The sequence below is a fragment of the Hetaerina americana genome, unplaced genomic scaffold (assembly GCF_022747635.1).
Source record: "Hetaerina americana unplaced genomic scaffold, ioHetAmer1.1.p SCAF_2, whole genome shotgun sequence".
NCBI classification, from domain to species: domain Eukaryota; kingdom Metazoa; phylum Arthropoda; class Insecta; order Odonata; family Calopterygidae; genus Hetaerina; species Hetaerina americana.
In genome coordinates, this window is record NW_027286763.1 from 3,715,187 (window position 1) to 3,740,131 (window position 24,945).

Consider the following 24,945-nt stretch of genomic DNA (forward strand, 5'->3'; position numbering starts at 1 on the left):
TACAATGCGCCTACATACACACACAAGAAGAGCAGATATGAGGCAAAATACTCTCATATACAATCACACTTTAAGATAACCAACCGTACCTTTACCATCATACAACGGCTAGCTTCACACCATACCTACAACGCTCCGTCCATCGCCACAGCACTCCGTCCATAATCAGGCATTCTTCAACTTCATGTGCCGTTCAAAATCACGCAACGTTAACACACCATTCACTTTTACAATACAACTTCTCACACCGTCCAAATCACGTACAGAACAATATTTTAATAAGTACAATAGTATAATAATCACTGACCAATAAAGATTATCACCCAGTGGCTGCTTTACAATTATTCTTAAAACTCATAAAATTGGATGGAAATGGCTCAAAAAACTCCAGGCAGCTGGTTCCATTTAACAATAGTTCTGTTTAAAAAAGGGTATTTTTTTCTTATTTTTTTAAATATGGCCAGACCTTAGGAAGCCAAAATTCAGTATACTTGTAATGCTAGAATTAAGGGAAAATCACAAAAAATATACTTACTTAGTAGGTCGAAGTGATGAAGATCCTACTATTGAAGAGGAATAACAAGGATTCTTTTGTGGCTGTCGCTCCGATGGATCCAGTAAAGCACGGTGAGGGATGGACTAGCTTTCCGCCGGAGACACTCAACCTCAACGCTAATTATGTTTCATGTTGTACGCCGCACTTAGATTTTACATTCGCATTGGAATCTCTTGTAGACGGATGGACGACATATAACGACAGGTCCCATTTGAAAAACAGTGCTTAACGGTCCCTCTGATACTCATCTCTCTCTTCGTACTCCAGTTTTGTCAAATGTGGATTGCACACATTCTCCATGCTTTGTTTTTGCTTCTATGTTGTTAGTGACCAGGCGTGGTAAGAGTTTCTAGCAGGTTCAAAGTTCATTCAACGGTTGAGATCATTTCTCAATTATAAGGTACAGGTATGTTGAGAGAAAATGAAGATAATATTTTCAATTTAATTAATTCCTCAGAGATGGACCCAAAGCCGAAAAAATGTCGTTATGAAGGAAACATTTTGTGCAAATTATTTCCCGACGAAAGGGAAGGAGTAAAGTATTTCAAATTAATGCCTAGCACGCCTGAGATCAGCTGGGATGCATTTATCTTTGGAAGAATCAATTGTGATGATAGCTAAGACATCCTTGCCTGTAATTTCTATTTATGACGTGTCAAAATTATTAAACTAGTGGTCATTACTGGAGGGAAACTTTTAAAGGTTATAATTACAAATGAAAGCATATGTATCATTTTTCGAGGAATATAAAAACTAAACTGAACGTTCAAATAGGAAATAACTAGAACAGGAGGAGCAATTTACATCTTTTGGAAGTGTTTTGGACCAATATAGTATGATGAACGAAGTCGGGGATGGAGTGGATAATAGGGACGTTTAGAAATAATGGTAAGAGAAGGCTAGTGGATATTTTGAAGTAAAGTGTGGTGTTGTACGGTATTGGAATTTGGTCAGTGAAGCACGTTGATGAGCGTAAATTTGGAGTATTTTATGGCGTGGGTGTGGGGGAGGATGGAATAGGGAAAATGAACGGAAAGAAAAAAAAGCGAGCGAGCACAAATGGTATTTAGGAAGGAGTGAGGATTGCTGGTTGGAGACATTCAAAGGAGGCAGGGAGTATGGATTCAAAGGATATTGTCTGGAAATGGAATGTTGAAGACTGTGATATATAGAGGGGAGAGCGTGAGGCGGGCGATGAACGGGAAAGGAAAAGGATAGGAGCGACTTGTTGAATGGAATGAAGGAGGAAGGAAGAAATCGGAGTTGAAGAGTATTGTGGTGTGTGGTTGTGTTTTTTGGACGAAGCTAAGAAATCTACCGATGATCGGTCTGGGTCCATCCATAACTTTAATGGTAGACCATCTTTAATTATATCATGGCACACAAATTTTACCAAGACAAATGTCATATGGTCAGTGGGGTAACCACTGGATTGACGATGGGATCGTGGGGCTGGATTACTATGCTCTCTCTTGCCTCCGACTCCCTTGGATACGAATGAAAATTTTCCATTTCTTCTTAAAGTTAACTTAGAAATTAATAGAGTGCATTCAATTTTTTTTCTTACATAATATTTTTAATCGAATTTTCTTTCATGACTAATGCTAGAAAAATTAATAAAAGTTTCACTTTTAAGATGCGAAAAAGTTCATAATAATTTATATAAATATTTTCACAATATCACGCCTTGATTTTTAGTGCTGTACTATTTTTTATTGATTTTCATGTTCACTGCAATGTTTACCACTTTCAGAACACATATCAAAAGAGTGTTAATTAATAATGAAATTTCATTTGCAGAATAATTTTGGAGTATCACTCGAGACTTATTATCTCAATGAAAGTGGGATTTTCTCCTGCAGCAAATTGTGAAATTCCTATATAATTATTCATCAGTCGTATTTCTACAGTTAATGGCTCTAGGAGCTAAAGGATTTAATAATGAGTTTTCCTCAACCATCCTCGCGAAAAGGTAAGCCGTGAAAGGCCAGGAGATGAAGCATTTAGCGGGCGGCAGGTGCAGGAGGAGGTGGCCGGCCTCCGTGGGATTATTTTTTCCCCCACCTGGGGAGAGCGCGATTCGCTCCTCCTGGGCGGGCGGTTGTCTCTCCATTGGCTCGGAAGGCAGAGAGGACTTGGGAGGGAATCGGGCGGAAGGAAACGCGGGCGGAGGGTGGGGAGGGAGGCATTCAGGGCACGAGAAGGGAGGAATGAATGGAGGGAGGCAGCAGAGGGTGCGAATTCAGCCGCAAAAATACTGATGAAAGACGTCAGCCCATATTAGACAGAGCTTCCGAAGGGCCGATAAAGATATGAGAATAGTGCATAGATTTGAACGAGAATTGAGCAATTGAGATAATCTAATGAGGACTGGACCGTGGTTAAAATACCCTCTCACCATCATTAAAATACGCACACTTTTTATGCCCAAAAAATAGATAGACGTCTTTATTTGGGCGAAATTAAGACCAAATGATTCCTTCTTTCTTTTAACCCATCGTCGTATACAAGAGTGGATAGGACTTGATAATTTTGATTCCAAGAAAGTAATAAGGCATTCGTGATTACTGCTATTGCATCATATGCGGCTGCTGTGCCATATTTCTATGCCATGGTACAGCAAATGTGCGATGATTTTGAATTGGTTAGCTCATGTTTTTTCATGGCACGAAAAATATCTCTCATTCGATGAATGCATAATATTTAGGGAGAAATCTGAAAGGGCCAGGCTTTGCTCAGAGGGGGTTTCGTGTATCCATATTTCAAATGACAGAGAAAGCGTACATGTATTTTATTAAACACTGAGTGGATTTATTGCTCGTGTACGGACTTTGCACTATTTACATTCTCTTCAGTTCGTACTTTTTCGGATAAAATGGCCCAAGATGGTATAATGCATTTTAATAGTTACCTTTTAGTGAACTCTACGTTTGTGAGGTAGTCATCGTGGTTTTTTAATCGTGTATACCTCAGAATTATGCCGAGGTATTCGAAAATTAAATCGATGGGCTTTGGTGACTTGGTCGTCTATGCCTTTCTTGAAAATGAATGTTTTGAGGATATGCGGGGACCAACCTGTCCTTTGAATGCTGCGACATTTATAGATAGCCTTCCTTTTCTTACTCTGAGCCATGAATAATTTTTTACGAGTCTTTAATGTGAGCCCCGGGTTTTCAATCACACACAAATCGCACTGCAGCCTTCATTGTCACCTAGAGTCCGTTGCCAGTTCCTGCGTCGGAATTGCTTAACACACTACAACCAAAGTAATAAAATTGAGGAAAAATGATTGCGTTAACAACAGTTCCACGTGTACTCACGGGTAAAGTACTTGTTAATATATTTCTCTGGAGAGGTGTTCTATGGAACATACTCCTGGTGTTTTTGCAATGAATATTCTATTTTAGTTTTTCTCAATAGTTATTCCAAGATTTTTTACAAATTCTCCAAAGGGAACAATTTTATTACAGTCGAGATTGATGCGTATTTTTTGCGCAATGACTGAAGATAATAAATTTTTGCTGCACTTCACAATAGTTTTAGATTTGTTCTCATATTACCAGCCCTTTTTATGCAAGTGAAAAAAGTAAGAATATAAAAATAAATGGGTACCTACGAGTACATGAATTACTGATCGTAATAATGAGTCCGATACAATAATTCGGATTTGCTGGGTTCATATACTTTTGATAAAATTCCCGAGAAAATATGAGGGATAGAAAAATATGTAGAAAACTGCAATTACATGGACTTTGTGAATTAATATAGAGAAATTTAAAACTCCGAAGCCTCGACAGTTTTGATTCATTAAACGGACGGAAGGATGAGCATAAGAACTCCAGTCAGCCCAAACCTGAGAGAACCCTGCCAACTGGGATTTATACTCTCACTCTCCCTCATCCTCTTGACTGCTCCAATCATTTCTCCCTCTCAAATTTTCTTTTCCCATGATTCAACTGGCTTCAGAGAAGCGCTCATTTCCTGGGCCAGCGGCCTTACCCGCGACCATCGCCTCGGGCAAGCGAATCCAGCACTCGACGAAAGAGAACAGCTTCCATAATGAACGGGGAATATTGTAAGTTGAAGCAGTTTGAGAATGGTGGAGTGGCTAGTCATTCACTCCGGCGGAGGAAGGAAAAAAAATGAAACGGAATAAAAATTCAGTCAACTATACTTCAAAAACATCTGCGCGTGATTTGATGGAAAGTGAGAATTCAGAAAAGGAAAAAGTGGGAGTGGATGGTTGGGAGGAGGGGGAGTCGGCCATCGATTGAGAAGTCATGTAAAAGAGACGAGGGCTTTTCGCAGAGGAGTGGGATAAGTGGAGCGGGGAAAGGGGCTTCGATTGGCAATGGCCGTCGCTCGGTGAATGTCCTCTCCGGGATGCTAGACTCCGTGGTTCCGCTGAGGAGCCCTCGCACGGTTCATGTAATAAGATACCCACTTCCGCCTCCTTCCCTCGAACCTCTGCCTTTCTCGCCGACCCCTCCTCACCCGCCGCCTCGAAAACTCCCGGACCAACCCCTCCCTCTAGCCATCCGGCCCCTGCCGATGGCAAATATTCGCTCCCCGCACTCGCCCCTTCCCTCCCACCCCCACCCCCCTCCACAAGCCCCAGAAATTCTAATCGCTCTCGTTCGTCCGGGTTCCAGGTGCAGAGCATTTCCACTGGGCGGCCCCTCGGCCTCTTTGCCCTACGCAACGGGAGAAAAATGAGCCTTCTCTCACGCCCCGTGTCCTCTCAAAGTTTTGAATAAAACCCTTTCAATTTACGTGCCCCTGTCGAGCGGACTTGTGTTCATGTCTCTAGTGGTCGTCAGACGAGTGCATAGGTTACTGGCTTCCTATTTTTTGTCGAAGAATTTGCCCTAATGCATCCCTCCATAAGGAGTTAATCAAGGCTAATTTTCGCGGGAAAAAATGTCAAAATTATTAATTCTAACATTAATTCGCCTAGTGAATTAATGCAATCATGCTCCTGTTCCTCCATTCGCCAGGCATCCTTTTCAAACCCTGGGCTGTCGGAATTTCGGGTTGGACTGCCGCGATTTTTCAATTTACAAATTACCAAGACGTGCAGTTTCTATAATGATATTGATTCCATCTGCACCAAATACTGCTATTCTTATTTATATTCTTAAAGTAATCATTAAACTTAGGAAACATTGTTTTACTCAAACTATTTATTTTGTGCATTTACGGCAATGAAGCCTTTTATTTTATAATTATGGTCAAAGAAACGTTGGTATCGCCCAGAAGTATTTGTTGTTCCCGCACTATTCGGAAATTAATATTTGCTCATATCTACAATTTAATACATAACAAATGCCTCTATTTATATTATATTTACGTCTGCTACTATTCCTGCATGATATTCAAGCTAATTAAAACTCCAATCCAATCAAAAGTGTTTGCTGATTATCAATCCGCGACCTGCGATCAAATGCGATTCCAGTCGACTGTTGCTTAAGTTGCTGTGAAATTTTTGTTTTTATTTACGCGTTCCTTGCTGAGCAATAAAATATTTTACATTTATTTGTTTTTAAATAGAAAGCGTAATGAATTCTTTACTGTGATCTTTCCATTGAGGTAGTAATATTTTAAATTGCTTCATTCAAATACATGCCAATATATTGCAAGGTTTTCGGTTTAAGGGTTTGTTATTATCTTAAATTTATCAAGGCTAAGGTTTTGCAAATTAAAATTTTAAGGCTTATGGATTGAAATAAAAAGGCAGAACTTAGCTAAACCGTTAAAATTTTGAAATAAAAGCTACAGGAATATGATTTCACGTCCGTTTCACGCATTATGTGCCATTCATTGGCGAATATTGTTTACTTTGCGATTTATAGCGCGATTACGAAATGGTATCCCAAGAACATGGATCCCAGATGTGATGACTGAATGCTCAGCAATGCTCGTGGATTTTTAATTTTGTTTTGCTCGAGGATTCCCACGCGGCACTTCCACCTTAATCCTACAGTTTTGTCGAGTAATCCGACGTAAAACGTAATTATCGGGGAAACCACTGTCGCCATGGATTGAAGACGTTTCAAACCACAAACTATTTCTTCCTTCGTAATTTGCCCTGGCTCATCACACCCTTGCTTTTAACGGAGAGTCCAAGTTAAAGAGTTACCGCCGGGTAAATTCTCAGGTTAAGTGATGAGTCGTCTGCAGGACGAGAGGAAGGGATGGGAAACAAAGGAACAAGAGGATAAAGGGGAAGGGGTCAAAAGGGAAGGATACTCTTTTTCAATAAATCACCATTTACTAATCAACGTCTTTTTCCCTTCCACCCTCCCAACTGCCCACTCGACCGACCCCCGACACCCAACACCTCCACGACGCTGACCTTTCACCTGAAAAAACTCCCACACCTCCCTTTCCGCCCCCGCTCGTGTTGCCGGGCCTTCGGAAGAGAGCACCCGTGCGGGAGATAAGAAGCGGCCGGGGGTGTGAGTACCCCCGGGGTGCGGAAGGGAGCGACGGGGGGAAAAAGGGGGTCCCGGCGTCGCTCGTGTAAATCTCCCCTCGAGAGGGATGCTGGTGCTGTTTTCGCGGCACAAATTCCTCCACCACCCCCATCCCACCCCCGCACCACCCCCGCACCACCCCCGCACCACCATCCCCCCCAGCCGGGGAAGCCGAAACTCAGGAGGAGCGGCCGCATCCCGCTGAGGAGATGGGCGAACGCCGGCCGTGACGGTCAAGCTGGTCAAGCGGAGGGGCCCGCTGGGGCGTTGCCGGGAAGGGGCGAGTAGGGGCGTAAACGGCGTCGCGGAAAAGGGTGTGTGTGCGGGGGTCAAGAGGGGGGCGCGGCGAAAGGGAGGCGAGGGGAGAGGGTCGAGAATGGAGGGCGAAGGGATTGAACGAGTGGCAAAGTTTTGGGTTGATATATGGGCTAGAGCGGCGCAGAGGGTACCCTCGAACACATACACGCACACATTCCCTGGACAAATAAAATGTAACCGAAGAGGGGAGAGCCCGAGGAGGAGCGGAGGAAAAAGTTTCCCGCGCTGCAAAGCCGTAAGTCTGCTGCCGCCACCACTATAGTACCTGGAAGAGGGAGAAGGTAAAGTGATAGAGGGGGGTCCTGCCCGGGGAGGAGGGACCCACCAACCCTTCTGGCGAGTCTCCTATTCTGCGGCGCTGGGAATTTAATAAGCCGACGGTTTTGGCGCCCGCGATACTCCTGGGGTAACAACCTGGCTTCGGGACGGAGGATATCGAGTTTGGGAAACAAATGTGAAACGTGAGGTGTCTAACTTTCCCCGGTTTTAAGAGACACACCCGCTGGCTCCTCCATCGATACATTTTTCGCCGCGTGTTGGTGCGGGTGCGGCGGTGAGATAGATGGCGCACGAAAGAATCGTTGGAGAATGTACTCACGACGGAGAGCATGGATGGCATTATAATGGGCAATGAAAATATACGAAATTCCTCAGAGAGATGGGAATGGCAGAGTTGTCTCGAGAATGGGCGGCAGTTGCTTGATTTCTCGTCGCTTAAACTATTTCCTGATCACGACGTAAAAACGGTATGAAATTTCACTGTAATTAACGTGTTTCCAATCCCTAATTACATGACTCGGGGAGAGTACTCTTTGCTTCACTTATGTACCGCATTGTTTAAATTAAAGACCATGCGCAACTACGCGGCCACACGCAGTTACACAGAACAACTGTCCAGGGGCGTTTGTATTTTACATGACGGGGTACTTTCGAACGGTACCAGATGGTGTTTGCCTGTATATGACTTCAACCAGTCTCGGTTGCAATGCCAAATGTGGAAATTATAAGGAATCATGTTGATAACACTTTGCCCACAAATGTATATAAATATGTAAACCTGTAAATATATAAACCTGTATATATATATATATATATATATATATATATATATATATATATATATATATATATATTTGTTCCAGTACTCTCATCTCCGAAAAGGATAAAGGTGAAAATAGTGAGTGAGTGAAAAGTCATATTTGTGTTTGTGTTTGCTAATGGACGGAGTTTGAAGTAAGCTATGTCCCTCATATAACGTTTTTCCATATAAAGCTTAATTAAAAAGTAAAAATCAAGAGTCACTGTTACTGTATTCGATGGTTTCTGGTACAATTTTGTGGATGTTCATGTCCATGGAATTTGAACACAATGTATTGTAGTGTACGGGAACATTGGAAAAATACATTAAGTTCTTGATTTCATGAAGTCAGCTTAACGCTTTAGCGACCTGGGTCTTCCTATGACGCGTATGGAGAAGAGCAAGTCCAACTAGCGTCTTTATCATCGTGGAATACCTGTATCACGTTTAACTACCGAAAGTCAACAGCAATGGATGATTTTGGTATTTATATTAGTTTTATCGAATGCAAATTATTAAATGTGGTACAGTTATAATCCATAACGTGACGAAACATAGTGAAACGAAAGTGAATATTAATATGTCCTTTGTGAGTTCTAATTTCAGAACGACTTTCATCTTAATTTGTGCATTGATAGTAGCACCATAGTTCGCGTTAGAAAATATCAAGTATAGCATGATATTTATAGATACACGCGCACGCACACACAAACACACACACACGCACACACACACACAGCTACCAAAGAGGCCGGCGAAATAGGAGACATGAGGAAGCTCAGTGGAGCAGTCGATATCAATGGTCGTCGGAAATGATGGAGGAGTGGCAGCAGAGATGGGATGCAGCCAAGGAGGGTCGACGGACCCAGAGAATTGTCCCGGACATCTTAGCATGGATTGACAGACAACATGGCAATTTAACGTTCCAGCACACCCAGGTACTTACCGGCCACGGAAACTTCCGTAGCTTCCTACATCGCATTGGGATGTATAGTAGCGCGAAGTGCCCGGTCTGCCTTGGTGAGGACGAGGATGTGGAGCACGTCCTGCTTCGAGGCCCAAGATTCACCGAGGCAAGAGACGCGTTTCGTAGCACATGGCAAGGTCCCATGACCCTGGAAGGTTTGGGGTCCTGTCTGCTTAGATCAGAGGCAGACTGGAATGCTGCAGTTACTTTGGCGACAACCGTAGTAGAGGAGCTGAGCCGCATCAGGCGAGTTGAAGAAGAAAGGACTGAATCAACACCAGAAGTGGCCTAAGAGGCATGACTACCCTACCGAAGTAATGCCCAACGGCGGTTTCCGGGGGGCAGGCACAAAAAAGAGTTGGGAGTTTAGTGGGTAGGCCGAGGGATGGGCCACTGGTGGCAAAAGTGCCCACCCTGGGAGAGTCCCACACACCGCGAGTCCCGAAGGCTCACGATGGTGCGGAAAGCATTCTCCAACTCCACAGGGAAAACACACACACACACAGACACACACACACACACAGACAAACACACACACACACGAGCGCGCACGCATACACGCATATATATATATATATATATATATATATATATATATATATATATATATATATATATATATATATGTATATATAATATATATATATATATATATATATATAAATGTATATATAATATATATATATATATATATATATATATATATATATATATATATATATATACTCATATATACAGAAACATATATAAGGAAAAGGGATAGGAACACGTATAAAGGACGAACGTGTTCCTATCCCTTTTCCTTATATATGTTTCTGTATATATGAGTATTTATTCGCCGTTTGGCGGGATTTCGTGTTTGAATATATATATACTCATATATACAGAAACATATATAAGGAAAAGGGATAGGAATAGACATAAAGGACAAACACAGGAGAAGTGGGGAAGGCGGAATCAGGCAGATCACGAATGTAAAAATATTTCCTAGACCGGGACTTAAACTCCGGATCTTTCCACCCTCCGGGCGGAGTTTCTTAACCACTTGAGCTATCCAGGAAACGTAATTTACACTGAGATCTGCAATACTTTATGCAACCAACTGCCCCGATTCTTTGGCCAAGAGATGGCGTTAGGGAACTGTTTCCCCCACCAAAGGAGAAATAGACAAGACACACAGAGGAAAGGACAGTAGTAAAGGAATCATACAACATCATAAAGGATAGGAACAGTGCGTTTCGTGGCACGCATAGTCTTCCCCACTTCACCTGTGTTCGTCCTTTGTGTGTTCCTTATATGTGTTTCTATGTAAATGAGTATTTGTTCGCCGTTTGGCGGGTTTGCGTGTTTGAATATGTGTGTGTGTGTATATAAACCAAAAACACAGTAATCAACCCGAAGGTCGGTTTAGTAGGTGATGGTAGAGATCACCCAGTACTAAGCCCTATACGGCTTGTGAAAATTCACACATCAGGGTAGGGGGGCCAGTTCCTTTCCCTGTGCCGGTTACGGTTTTCCAGAAAGACCTGGTACCCGAAAAATCACTTTAGCTTGGGTGCAGCTGCAGGTTCCCAGAGTGCCTTGCCCGGGAATCGAACCCGGGACCCTCCGGTCAGCGGTCCAACGCTCTACCTACTGGACTACCGCGATCCGCGTGTGTGTATATATGTATATATATTTTTTATTTATGTATTTATATAAACACTCGTTCAACCACGAAAATAATTAGCGGGGTTTAGATCAGCATTGGCCTGGCAAGGAGAAAGATCCGTGGTTCATGTCCCGCTCAAGGAAACGTTTTTACGCTTCTGATCAGCTCGATACCACCTTCCCTACTATTCCGGTTGTGTATGTCTTTTGTGTGTTCCATCCTTTTCCTTATATCTTTGCCCATACGAATGCATATACAGGGTTCGTCCGGAACATAAGTGTACTGATTTTTTCCCGCCGCTCCAGGCGCGCCCAGCACCGCTCTGACGGGCTGCGATTGGAGGGGGGTATGTTGGCAAGCGACGCTGAAAAAGGCAGTCGGCTCTGAGCTGTGGTGTAGTGAGGAGCTCTCCGACTCAACGCGAACCTCCACGCTCGACCCACGTCACGGAACGCGATGCCGAAGTTTTTGGAGCAGCGTTATTCCATCAAATTTGCGGTAAAGCTTGGGAAATCCTCTACCGAAACTGTCGGTATGATTAACCAGGCTTACGGGGAGTCAGCCATGTCCAGAAACATGATCTTTCGGTGGCACAAGATGTTCGTGGAGGGCAGAGAAGAGGTCGACGACGAACCACGGCCTGGACGTCCATCAACGACACTCACCGACGAAAATGTGCGAAAAGTTCGCGATGTACTGAACTCTGATCGTCGTCTTAGTGTTCGGATGATAGCAGAGCAGTGTAATGTGCCAAAAACAATAGTGCACGAGATTATTAGGGAGCAATTACAGATGCGAAAAATTTCAGATGCAAAGTTGGTGCCGAAAGTGCTCAGTTATGATCAAAGACTCAATCGTTTGGAAATCGCGACACAACTTGCGGATCACTGCAAAAATGATCCACATTTTTTAGAGAACGTTGTTTCGGGTGACGAGACGTGGATCTTTGAGTACGACCCGGAGTCGAAGAGACAAAGTGCGGAGTGGCACACCCCATCATCACCCCGTCAAAAGAAAGCTCGCATGAGCAAATCTCGGATCAAGGCGATGCTCATTGTCTTTTTTGACAAAAGGGGAGTCGTCCACTACGAATTTGTACCTGAACGACAAACTGTATATGCTGCATTTTACGTCCAAGTGCTCGACAGGCTTCGAAAACGAGTCGACCGCGTCCGGCCAGTGATCAAAAACATCTGGCGGCTCCATCACGACAATGCGCCGTCTCACACCGCGCTTGTCGTGTCGGACTTCTTGGCCAAGCACGGCGTGGCAACGCTGCCGCACCCGCCCTACAGCCCGGACTTGGCACCACCGGACTTCTTTCTGTTACTGAAGATAAAGAGGAGTTTGAAAGGAACGCGATACGGGACTTTGGACGCCGTCAAAGAGGCCGTGACGACGTGTCTTCGAGAGGTTCCCGATGATGCCTTCGCGGGAGCGTTCCAGGAATGGGAACGCCGCTGGAACAAGTGTATCGACTCACAAGGGTCCTATTTTGAGGAATATTAGCTTAAGATATGTAAAAGTGTAATAAATTTTTTTTCCTGAGCTCAGTACACTTATTTTCCGGACGAACCCTGTATATATATATATATATATATATATATATATATATATATATTCAAACACGAAATCCCGCCAAACGGCGAATAAATACTCATATATACAGAAACAGATATAAGGAAAAGGGATAGGAACACATATAAAGGACGAACACAATAAAGGTGGGGAAGGCGGAATCGAACGGATCACAAGAGTAAAAATATCTCCTCAACCGGGACTCGAACACCGGATCTTTCCACTTGCCGGGCGGATGCTCTTAACCACTTGAGCTATCGAGGATAGTCAATTTACCCTGAGATCCGTGGGTCTAATATGTCGCCAAGCGCCCCGATTCTTTCAGCCAAGAGATGGCGTCAGGGGGCAGTTTCACCCACCAAAGGAGAAATAGACAATACACAAGGAAAGGAAAGGACAGTGGGTTAGACTTCATACAACATCATACAGGAAAGGAACAGTGCGTTTCGTGGCACGCATAGCCAGAAGAAAGAGATGAGCCACATTGGCCAAATACACATTCAAACACGAAATCCCGCCAAACGGCGAATAAATACTCATATATACAGAAACAGATATAAGGAAAAGGGATAGGAACACATATAAAGGACGAACACAATAAAGGTGGGGAAGGCGGAATCGAACGGATCACAAGAGTAAAAATATCTCCTCAACCGGGACTCGAACACCGGATCTTTCCACTTGCCGGGCGGATGCTCTTAACCACTTGAGCTATCGAGGATAGTCAATTTACCCTGAGATCCGTGGGTCTAATATGTCGCCAAGCGCCCCGATTCTTTCAGCCAAGAGATGTTTGGTTGGGGAGATATTTTTACTCTTGTGATCCGTTCGATTCCGCCTTCCCCACCTTTATTGTGTTCGTCCTTTATATGTGTTCCTATCCCTTTTCCTTATATCTGTTTCTGTATATATGAGTATTTATTCGCCGTTTGGCGGGATTTCGTGTTTGAATGTGTATTTGGCCAATGTGGCTCATCTCTTTCTTCTGGCTATGCGTGCCACGAAACGCACTGTTCCTTTCCTGTATGATGTTGTATGAAGTCTAACCCACTGTCCTTTCCTTTCCTTGTGTATTGTCTATTTCTCCTTTGGTGGGTGAAACTGCCCCCTGACGCCATCTCTTGGCTGAAAGAATCGGGGCGCTTGGCGACATATTAGACCCACGGATCTCAGGGTAAATTGACTATCCTCGATAGCTCAAGTGGTTAAGAGCATCCGCCCGGCAAGTGGAAAGATCCGGTGTTCGAGTCCCGGTTGAGGAGATATTTTTACTCTTGTGATCCGTTCGATTCCGCCTTCCCCACCTTTATTGTGTTCGTCCTTTATATGTGTTCCTATCCCTTTTCCTTATATCTGTTTCTGTATATATGAGTATTTATTCGCCGTTTGGCGGGATTTCGTGTTTGAATGTGTATTTGGCCAATGTGGCTCATCTCTTTCTTCTGGCTATGCGTGCCACGAAACGCACTGTTCCTTTCCTGTATGATGTTGTATGAAGTCTAACCCACTGTCCTTTCCTTTCCTTGTGTATTGTCTATTTCTCCTTTGGTGGGTGAAACTGCCCCCTGACGCCATCTCTTGGCTGAAAGAATCGGGGCGCTTGGCGACATATTAGACCCACGGATCTCAGGGTAAATTGACTATCCTCGATAGCTCAAGTGGTTAAGAGCATCCGCCCGGCAAGTGGAAAGATCCGGTGTTCGAGTCCCGGTTGAGGAGATATTTTTACTCTTGTGATCCGTTCGATTCCGCCTTCCCCACCTTTATTGTGTTCGTCCTTTATATGTGTTCCTATCCCTTTTCCTTATATCTGTTTCTGTATATATGAGTATATATATATATATATATATATATATATATATATATACTACCTTGATCAAAAGGTTCCCGGAATAACCACCGTGTGGCGCTCCCATCGTTCCGATTTGAGTTCTGTTTTTTTTGTTAAATTGGTACATCTGTTGTTGATATTCCCTTTAAATCTTAGTGTCATAACTTGACATTTGCAAAAGTTACGTAGCCAAGAGTACATCTATCTCTGTGTGTGTTGGCGATTTTTTACAATTTCAGAAATGGATTTAAATTTGCAACAACGAACTTGTATTAAATTTTGCGTAAAAAACGGATTTAGTGGCGCACGGACGTTGGAAATGTTGGAAAAGTGTTTCGGCAACGATTCTCTAAAAAAACGGTCGTTTACCAGTGGCACGAGCGGTTCAGAAGTGGTCGTGAGTCAATCGAAGATGATGAACGCAGTGGCAGACCATCGACATCGAAAGTCGGTGAAAAAATTGATAAAGTAAAAGAAATGTTGGTCAATAACCGCAAATTAACCATCAGAGAAATAGCGGAGGACTTGAACATTGCCTATGGATCCGCCCAAGACATTGTGGTTAATGATTTGGGTTTCCGTCGTGTAGCAGCAAAGTTGGTGACAAAAGACCTCAATATCATGCAAAAAAGAGACCGTGTTGACGTCGCAAAAGACATGATTTGCGAGGCTGAATCCGATCCCACATTCATCAAAAGGATCATTACTGGAGACGAGACGTGGGTTTATGAGTACAACACGCAATCCAGACATCAGGCAAGTGAATGGCGTTCACCAAATGAGCCGAGACCAAAAAAACCACGTCGTTTTCAGTCAAAAAAGAAGGCAATGCTGACGGTTTTCATGGATTACAACGGTGTAGTGCATCATGAATTTTTGCCAGAAGGCCAGACAGTAAACAAAGAGTAATATTTGGGCGTTATGAGACGTTTGCGTGAAGCAATTCGCCGAAAGAGACCAGAAATGTGGGCAGAAAACTCGTGGATTTTGCACCATGATAACGCACCGTCGCACAGTGCTATCATTATTCGTAATTTTTTGACGAAAAATGCAACAAATACCATCCAACAGCCACCGAATTCACCTGATTTGGCTCCCTGTGACTTCTTTCTGTTCAATCGAGTTAAAAAACCATTACGGGGAACGCGTTTTAGCAGCCGAGAGGAAGTAATGGAAAAATCGCAGGAAGCACTGATGGACATACCGAAAACCGAATATAAAAAATGTTTCGAGGATTGGATCAAGCGCTGGCATAAGTGTGTTGCAGTCGATGGGGATTACTTTGAAGGGGACAATATAGATTTAGATGAATAAACTTGTATTTTTAATTTTCTGAATAAATTCCGGGAAATTTTTGATCAAGGTAGTATATATATATATATATATATATATACATGTATATAAAATATCTTCGAAATGGAACGCTCTTCGGCGACACACAAATATATAAAAACACAGATGTAGATTTTTAGAATATAGAGACACAAAGAAAGGACACTCACAATTTGTTATTTTACGTTTCGACAGCACGGCTGTCGTCTTCAGATCGTCTTTGATTCTGAAGACGACAGCCGTGCTGTCGAAACGTAAAATAACAAATTGTGAGTGTCCTTTCTTTGTGTCTCTATATTCTAAAAATCTAATTCTGTGTTTCTATATATTTGTGTGTCGCCGAAGAGCGTTCCATTTCGAAGATATTTTATATACATGTATATATATATATATGTATATTTTTTTTTTTTTTAAAGGTAATCTACCGGTTAAGGTAGGTTTTTCGATGGACACAATTACCAAACAAATATTTTGTGACTACTAACAAAACACAACCCTAAATTCTACTCTACACCAGGTCCCTCTTCATCTCTGAGTACTTTCTTCCGCCCTTCATCCCGTCCAACATCCCTATCCTGTTCCTTCCCTTTCCTCTTTGCCCAACATTCTACCCTCTATCACAGTCTTCGACATCCCACTGCCGGTCACCACCCCCTTCATCCACTTTTCCTGCCTCCATAGGATTGCTCCCAACAAACCCCTCTCTTCGCCCACCATACCAAGTACTTCCTCATTTATTTTCTTCTCTGTCCATTTCACCTTCTCCATTCTTCTCCACACCCACATTTCAAAAGCCTCCAGTCTACGTCTATCCTCCTGCTTCAATGACCACGTTTCCGCGCCGTACATAACTACGCTCCATATCAAAGTTTTTACGAGTCTTTTCTTAACATCCTTACTCAAAGTCCCCGTCATCAACTCCCTCATCCTCGTGAAAGCCTCTTTGCCTAGCGCAATTCTTCTCCTTACGTCCCTACTACTTTGACCGTGTTGGTCCAAAACACTACCGAGATACGTAAACTGTTCTACCTGCTCTAGTTTTTGCCCTCCTATTTTAACGTTAAGCTTGCCCTTTTCTTTCTAGAAAATCGCATAACCTTTGTTTTATTAATGTTGATTCTCATTCCATACCTGTCGCACTGAATTTCCAATTCACTCAGCAATGCTTGCAGCCCCTTGGCTGACTGACAAACTAAAGCTTGGTCATCAGCAAACCTAACTGATTTTACGAATTCCCCGTCCACTTTCATTCCTACCTCTAGTTCTTCCCATACCTCTTTGATCATTTCCTCTGCATACAGGTTGAACAGCAACGGTGATAATGGGCAACCCTGCCTTACACCCCTTCCTAACACTGCCCATCCTGACTCCCCGTTTCCCACCCGCACCTGAGCAGTCTGAGACATGTACAGGTTGCGGATTAGCCTCCTTTCCCTCCAATCTATTCCTTTTTTCTGCAGAATACTCATTAGTTTTTCCCAATTTACTCTATCAAACGCTTTTTCGAAATCTACGAAACAGGCAAATACCTCCTGGTTGTGTTCTATATTCCTCTCGATTAATAATCTCATTACTGCAATGGCATCACGCGTACCTCTCCCCTTCCTAAACCCAAACTGATCATCCCCTAAGTAATCATTTGCCCTACTCTCTATCCTTTTGTTTATGATCCTGAGAACAACTTTAGCTGCATAGGAGATCAAACTTATATTCCTGTAGTCCTCACATGATGTAGCCTTTACCTTTTTTGGAATAGGAACTAAAACTGATCTCACAAAGTCTTTCAGCTAGATTCCTTCCTCATAAATACTACGGATCAGCCCAATATATCCACTTCCTCCCACATTTTCCTAAACATTTAAATAATTCCGCGGGAATGTTATCCACCCCCACTGTCTTATTTAGTTTCGTCTCCCTTAATGCCCTTTCTATCTCATTGTCTAGTATGCGTGGACCTAAGCTGTCTTCCTCTACGTCATTTTCTTTTTCAATGTCTAACTGTGTTGGTCTGAGTTCTTTACTATACAGTTCTTCTATATACTCCTTCCATCTCTCTTGGATCTTTCCTGCGTCAACTATTACCTTACCCGCCTTATCTCTAACTATTAGCATAGCTCTTCCTTTCTTACTTCCCGATAACGATTTAACTTTGCTGTACAGCGCACCGATTTCACCCTTCCTCTGGAGACTTTCCATATCCTCGCACTGCGTCTTCCACCATGCGTCTTTTGCCTTATTTGTTGCCCGCCTTCAATTCTTTGTACTTCATTTTGCCTAATTCTGTATTTATATTCTTCCATTTTCGCCGCTCATCCATCTTTGTAATCAATATATATATATATATATATATATATATATATATATATATATATATATATATATATATATATATATATATTATATATATATATAAATATATATATATATGTATGTATGTATATATGTGTATATGTGTATATAATATCCCTTCCCCGGACTACAACCTTGACGTGGTGGAAGGGCTTGTGCGTTCCGATGACCCCTAGAGCTGTGCTGGCGGGAGTAATAATAATTGCTCCTGGTAGGGTCACCCATGCCAGATAGGTCGAAGGTTAGAAGCCAGACGAAAGGTAGTCCACGCAGCGTATGTTCCTTAGTGAGGCGGCTGCAATGGCGTCTGACCCCAGTGGGGCGGCCAGTAAGTGATTGTGTCACGTTAAAAACACTATTGAGGAAGGCAACGGGAAACCACCTCAATTATCATTCCCAAGATTTACATGATGGACAAAACAGAGATTTTAATTCCTGGCAACTACGGGGCTCGGCCCAATCGGCCGTGTGTCGTGCCCAGCAGCGGGGGAAGCAAGGCTTCCGCGGTCGTCATCCCACGAAACCCTTGCAAGGGAAAACCAGCAGCAGTAGGACAGAAGACGCAAAAGAAGAAGACCAATTTAGTAAAAATAGGAACTTTAAATGATAGGAAAATGTGAAGGACAGGAAAATTAGAGAATATAAAGCGAGAGATGGGAAGAGGAAATATAGATATTTTCGGTCTATTCAAGGTGAGATGGAAGGATAGCGGGGATGACTGGAGTGATGAGTATAGAATAATATACAGCGGCGGGGATAAGAGAAACGGAGGGGTTGCTATAGTATTAAATGAAAAGGTAGGAAGAAGCGTAGTCAACATAGAGCAGGTAACGGATAGATTATTACTAATAGAGATAAAAGCAGAACCGACAAACTTTGTTATTATTCAGGTATGCATGCCACCGAGCAACCATAAGGAAGAAGAGGTCCATAGGATATACGATCAGTTAGAGGATATTTTCGCGTGTGTTCCTGCTGGGAAACATTTGATAGTGATGGGGGATATGAATGCAACGGTAGGCGAAGGAAGAGATGGTGATGAGGTCGGGGACAACGGTTAAGGCACGACGAATGACCGCGGGGAGAAAGCAGTTGAGTTCTGCAGGAGACAGGGGCTAGTCATCACCAACACTTGGTTTAGACACCACAAAATACGCAGGTATACATGGAAAATGCCAGGTGACTCAGAAAGGTATCAGCGAGATTATATCCTGGTTAGACACAGGTTTAAGAACAGTGTGAAAAATTCGCACAGCTTCCCGGGAGCGGATGCGGGCTCTGACCACAATTTAGTTGTTATGAAATGTAGCGTCCGTTTCAAAAAGATAAGGCGGGGGCGGCGGGTTAGAAAATGGAATGTAGAAGCATTAAGTGGTTTAAAAAGGAAGGAATACAAACAGGCACTACTGTGTTGTACTACTGACCAGAGGGTCCCGGGTTCAATTCCCGGGCTAGGTACTCTGGGCACCTGCAGCTCCACCCAAGCTTTGTGATTTTTCGGGTACCAGGTCTGGGAAACCATAACCGGCACATGGAAAGGAACTTGCCCCCCTAATATGTGTGACTTTCACACGCCGTTGGTCTTAGTACTGGGTGAGCTCTGCCATCACCTACCAAACTGACTTTCCTGTGATTACTGTGTTAATGATTTATATGTTTATATGTATATATATATATATATGTTTATGTATATATATACATATATATATGTATATACACCCATATATATGCAAAATAAATGGTATTATACAAGTATGTTTGATAGGCCTCAATAAATTCCGTAAATGCCTTTGTCATCCTTCCGTGCACCTGTAAATGTGACAAACGGCAGTGTAATTTTTGTTTACCGAGAAATAAATTCCATTATTTGATAAGAGGATCCAGTTATCTGGAAGATATGAAAGGAAATGACATTTCGAGGAAACTGAACCCTTAAAACCATGCTATCTATCAGTCAAGAAGATCTCCTTGCGAGCGAATTCCCATCAGACATTTCATAGATCCTGCTGAGAATAGATTGCCAGCACTTGTTGCTTCCCATTTATTTTGCTATCCATAACCTTAGCACGGAAGTTTAAAGGAGAGATAGCGTGGGACCAATGCCCCCACCTTCTCGCGGCCGCCGACTCGAAAGAGCTAAACCGATAGAGCACGGGGGAATAAGTGAGCGGGGCGGAAGGACGAGGGCGACTTCACTGGACAAGGCACCATGGCGCAACCGCCTCTTTTAATCCCTATATACGTTCGCATGGCGATGGCAACAGCAAATCTATTTCCTGTGGACAAAGAAGCATTTAAGTATGCATGTACATGATTCGATTATCTGGTTAATATTTCATCACGTCGCTCAGTTGAGACAACGTGATCCGCAAAATTGTTTAATTTGTCCATAATGCCGAACCTTTTGTGCAAACCTAAACAAATCAAGTAGGAAAATTTTGTCCAACAATTCGGGAGTCAGTGGAGATAAGAAAATCGGATGATCAATGAAAACCGTCTGAACTCTATTCAAAGTCGTAGGAGCATGCATGCTTAGTCATACTGCATATCATTATTCCATTGTTTCATTGCGACGACGACCTTATTTCAGCCGAGAGATTTCGTCCTTCTCCATAGTTTATGCATTCTCTAGATAGGAATCCTAGCAGCATTGCGAATATCGTGGTTTTCTCTTCACGCACAGCACGTAATTTTAAAAACTTGAACTCATTCCATTCAAGAAAAATGGATTTAAACTTCGGAAGAGCGCAAATCGGATGACTTTGAATACCGACACCAAATCAAGAATCAATGGGAAAATGCTGGAACTAATGTCTAGGCGGAGAAAACGAAGATAATGCGAAGGGAATGGTAACCTAAATCCCCTATTAGGTACCGTGGTGTGAATAATTTGCAGGCCCCGATGGTGGCGGGGTAACTTAACCTGCAAATCCAGTGGCTGCGGATTCGATTTCCGCCCCAGTTGATTTTTCTCGGCTTAGGACTTGGGTGTACCCAACTGATTTATCCCGTAGTAGTCAAATAAAATCGTTTGCTGAAAGCATGTAATTATTTGTAGAATACGAGGTTTATCCAATAAATGCACGAACTGGTGCAATCTGGCGGCCATGACGCGGACCCGCCCACTAGCGGCGATTGTTGCCTGAGACCCAATGAGCCTGCTGTTGCTGCTTGGCGGATCGTCGAGCTGTACGCCTGGTGCCAGTTGTGCTAGTTTCTCTTGTCCTTGTTTTTACTGCTCGTCAAAAATGGAAAGTGACAAAATCACGGAGCAACGAATCAACATCAAGTTTTAAGGTTAAATGTGGCAAAAGTTATCAAGAAATTACAGAAATGTTGACAGCTGTTTACGGTGATAATGCTCTGAAGAAAACATCCGTTTTCAAATGGATTAAGCGTTTTAAAGATGGCCGACAAGGCACCAAGACGGTTGACGCAAGGCCGGGACGACCTTCAACCACCTGTGTTGACGACAACATTGATCGTGTGCGGTCCCTTGTCCTTACCGATCGTCGAAAAACTGTCCGAATGTTAGCTGATGAACTGAATTGAGGAAAATCAACAGTGCACACTATTTTAACCGAACATGATGGATGGATCCTTCACACCATGATGACAATGCACCAATGCACATTCAGCATTGATTGTTCGCCAGTTTCTGGCAAAAAAATTCAATCACCATTCTTAATCATCCTCCGTATTCGCCAGATCTCGTCCCCTGCGACTTTTTCATGTTCCCAAAATGCAAAAATGTCATGAAGAGGCATCACTGGGAAGATGTAGACACAATAAAGCAAGAAACGACAAGCCAACGAAACAGCCTAACTGCCGAGGACTTCCTTAAAGGGTGTTTTGAACTATGGAAAATAAGATGGAATAAGGCATGGCAGCGAATGGAGAGTACTTTGAAGGGGACAAAATCGACATGGACTAAATTTTGCAAAAACGTTTTTACGGCCTTAGTTCGCGTTTATGAACACCCTTCCAATAAATCGTTTAAAATAAGTTGGATGCACCTTTCATTTGGCGAATGCGTATTACGAACATTTAAAAATCTACTTAGCCGTTGCGTAAACAGTTGAAGGTAAGACTGCAACCATGACGTGTTGAACCACACGACGTTTCTCGAGACATCAGCTAGAGGAATAACGGCAGACTTAGGAAAGCGTTCCTGGTCCATTTCCAGCGCCATTTCATGACGCATTCGGGTTCAAATTCCGTCCTTTGCCTCAAATTGAGTCCAAATCGTATGTAGTTGAGTATGGGAATACACGAAGATGAGACGAATTATCGATAAATTTTGATGAATCGAAACGAACTGCAAATTGCTCATAAAAATCACAGAAAAAGAAGTATCATGAAAATATAGAGATGGGGAGGGAGGTTGCTTTTTCATGGTAGTGGATAATTACTGCCTTTTTTTTCGAGGATCGTCAGTAGAATATTATGTAACTAATCAGTTGTACGAGACTTATTAGTATGTATTTCATTATGATGATAGCGTTTGAAAGTTTAGTTTTTCTATGAAGGATCGAAAGGATTGCTGAGAGAGGAGATTGTTTTTAATAAGAGGCTGGGATTGTACTTGGATATGGTAAGAAGGCGGGTTGTCGTGGCCGAGCGAGGGTCGGACCGCGAAGGGAAAAAGGCAGGGATGGAGGGGGCGCGGGGGGTGATATTATTGGCGGGCTCGATATGCTCGGAGCAACTCCCCTTCCCCTTCTCAACCCCGCCCCTCCCAATGGATTTCCATTTCTGCGGGGCCGGAGCAAGATGGGCGGGGGGTGTTACGACATGAAGGTGGTCGATTGATTGCGGTGGATCCACCTGCCGTGTGTGGGTGAATTGGAAATCGACTGATAAATGACCGTTATCGGCGGCTTAAATCAAAATAACCGTAAGTGACCTTGAGCATCCTCGCCTAACGCGTCTGCCATTCTCGAATTCAAGGAAAGATGCGCTGCAAATACCTATATGGCTCATTTCCATTACCTCAGAAGTACTTGGGAAAAATGCTACTTCCTATGAGTTGTGTCAGGCAAGATGTTTGCATTACGTTTCAATAAATGCTTAATATTTGATTTATTTTTTTGCTGCACAGTGATACTTGGGGAATATTACATTAAAGACTGTGAATATCACAATGCGAATTTTATTCTATCAGCATGCGAATTTTATTCACCGAGAACGCCGCCGAATAGTGAATTTTTTGAGAAATTCATCGATGAAATTTGGGTACCTCTATATTGCTGCACCATTTAAGGTACATGGGATGAAGATCAACTCCAAATTTTGAGATTAAATGCTTATCTAATAATCTATACTTATGCATGAAATCGGTCCACTGCATTAAAAAAATCGCCACCGAATATCTAGGTATATGGTGGACTATAATTATGCTCTAAAGTAAATTTCGACGGTGTAGAAACAAATGTATAATGTAAAATTAATGTGCAGGAAAAATGTGATGCTTTTACGTCATGAGGCGATAGTATTACTTAAATTAATCAATGTTGTTATCTATAGAAGGTATCCAGAATTTAAAATAAAATGTCTCCATAAACTGTTGCATACTCTTGAAACACATCCAATTTTCGTGACTCCGAAAATTAGTGAACACTATTTGTTCCACTTGTCATTTACAGGTCTGATTTTAATTACACCGATGTGTTTTGAACAAAAAGGGTGGATTTAGACTTGTCTGGTTCCCACGTACGGAAAATAATTCTTACATGGTTTGAATGTCAGCGAAGGCGGTTTTTTGCTTTTTGTTCTCAGCACATTGGACGCATGAAATTATCCGTCTTTCGTGGCTGTCTGCACGAAGGTCCCTTCATTCTTCGATTAGAATTGCCGATGCCAAGGTCCATAAAAGTAGTTAATAAGGCGGCTACGGCCTCGGTAGGCGTTGGCGGTTAATATCAAAAGAGAATCAGATATTTCAACGAATTGTCATGACAATATAATGAAAATACGCGTAAGTCCAAGTCATGCACATTTTTTAGCTTAACTAAAGGTGGTTCCTAAAAAGTATTTTTTCAATTTTCAAGCCTCAGATTAAGCATTTTTAAGTCCAACACAGCACAAACTTATTCATAAAAATGATCCAGGTGAAACACAGGTGAGGAGACGCGAGACAGAGCTACGGGTTGCCATTAAATTGAATACAAAGGAAGGAAGAAGCATAGAAGAGTGAACATAGAGCAAGCAACGGAAGGAATATAACTGGTAGATCGCAATCAACTACGGGAGATGCCAAGATAGTAATTTTTAACGGATTCATCCGCTATATGGGCATAACAATAAAACATTTTCAGAGCACAAAATGATTCGCCTTGACCCAGATCGAACCCTTATCCTTGGATCTGGCTGAAGTACATCGAGCTCGGACATCGAGGTATCCGGGTCCGACTCCCGGCCAAGGCTGATAACCTTTACATTCTGAAGCTGTTGTATTGCAATTGCTAGTGAAGGTAAAACCAGAACCGACGATCTTGTGCATTGTTCAGGTAAACATGCCACCAAGATATCACAAGGAGGGAATAAAATCAATAGAATATACGATCAGTTAAAGGACATAATCGTGTGTTCCTGCAGGAAAACATTTGATGGCGATGGGGGATTGGCATGTAGTTGAAGGAAGAGTTGGTGATGAGGTGGGGGACTAGGGTTTAGGCACGAGGAATGACAATGCCAGGCGACTAAGAACGGGTATCAGTTAGATTGTATTATGGTTAGGCACAGATTTAGGAACAGTATGATCAATTCGAATATGCTTCCCGGGAGAGGATGCAGACTCAGACCACAAT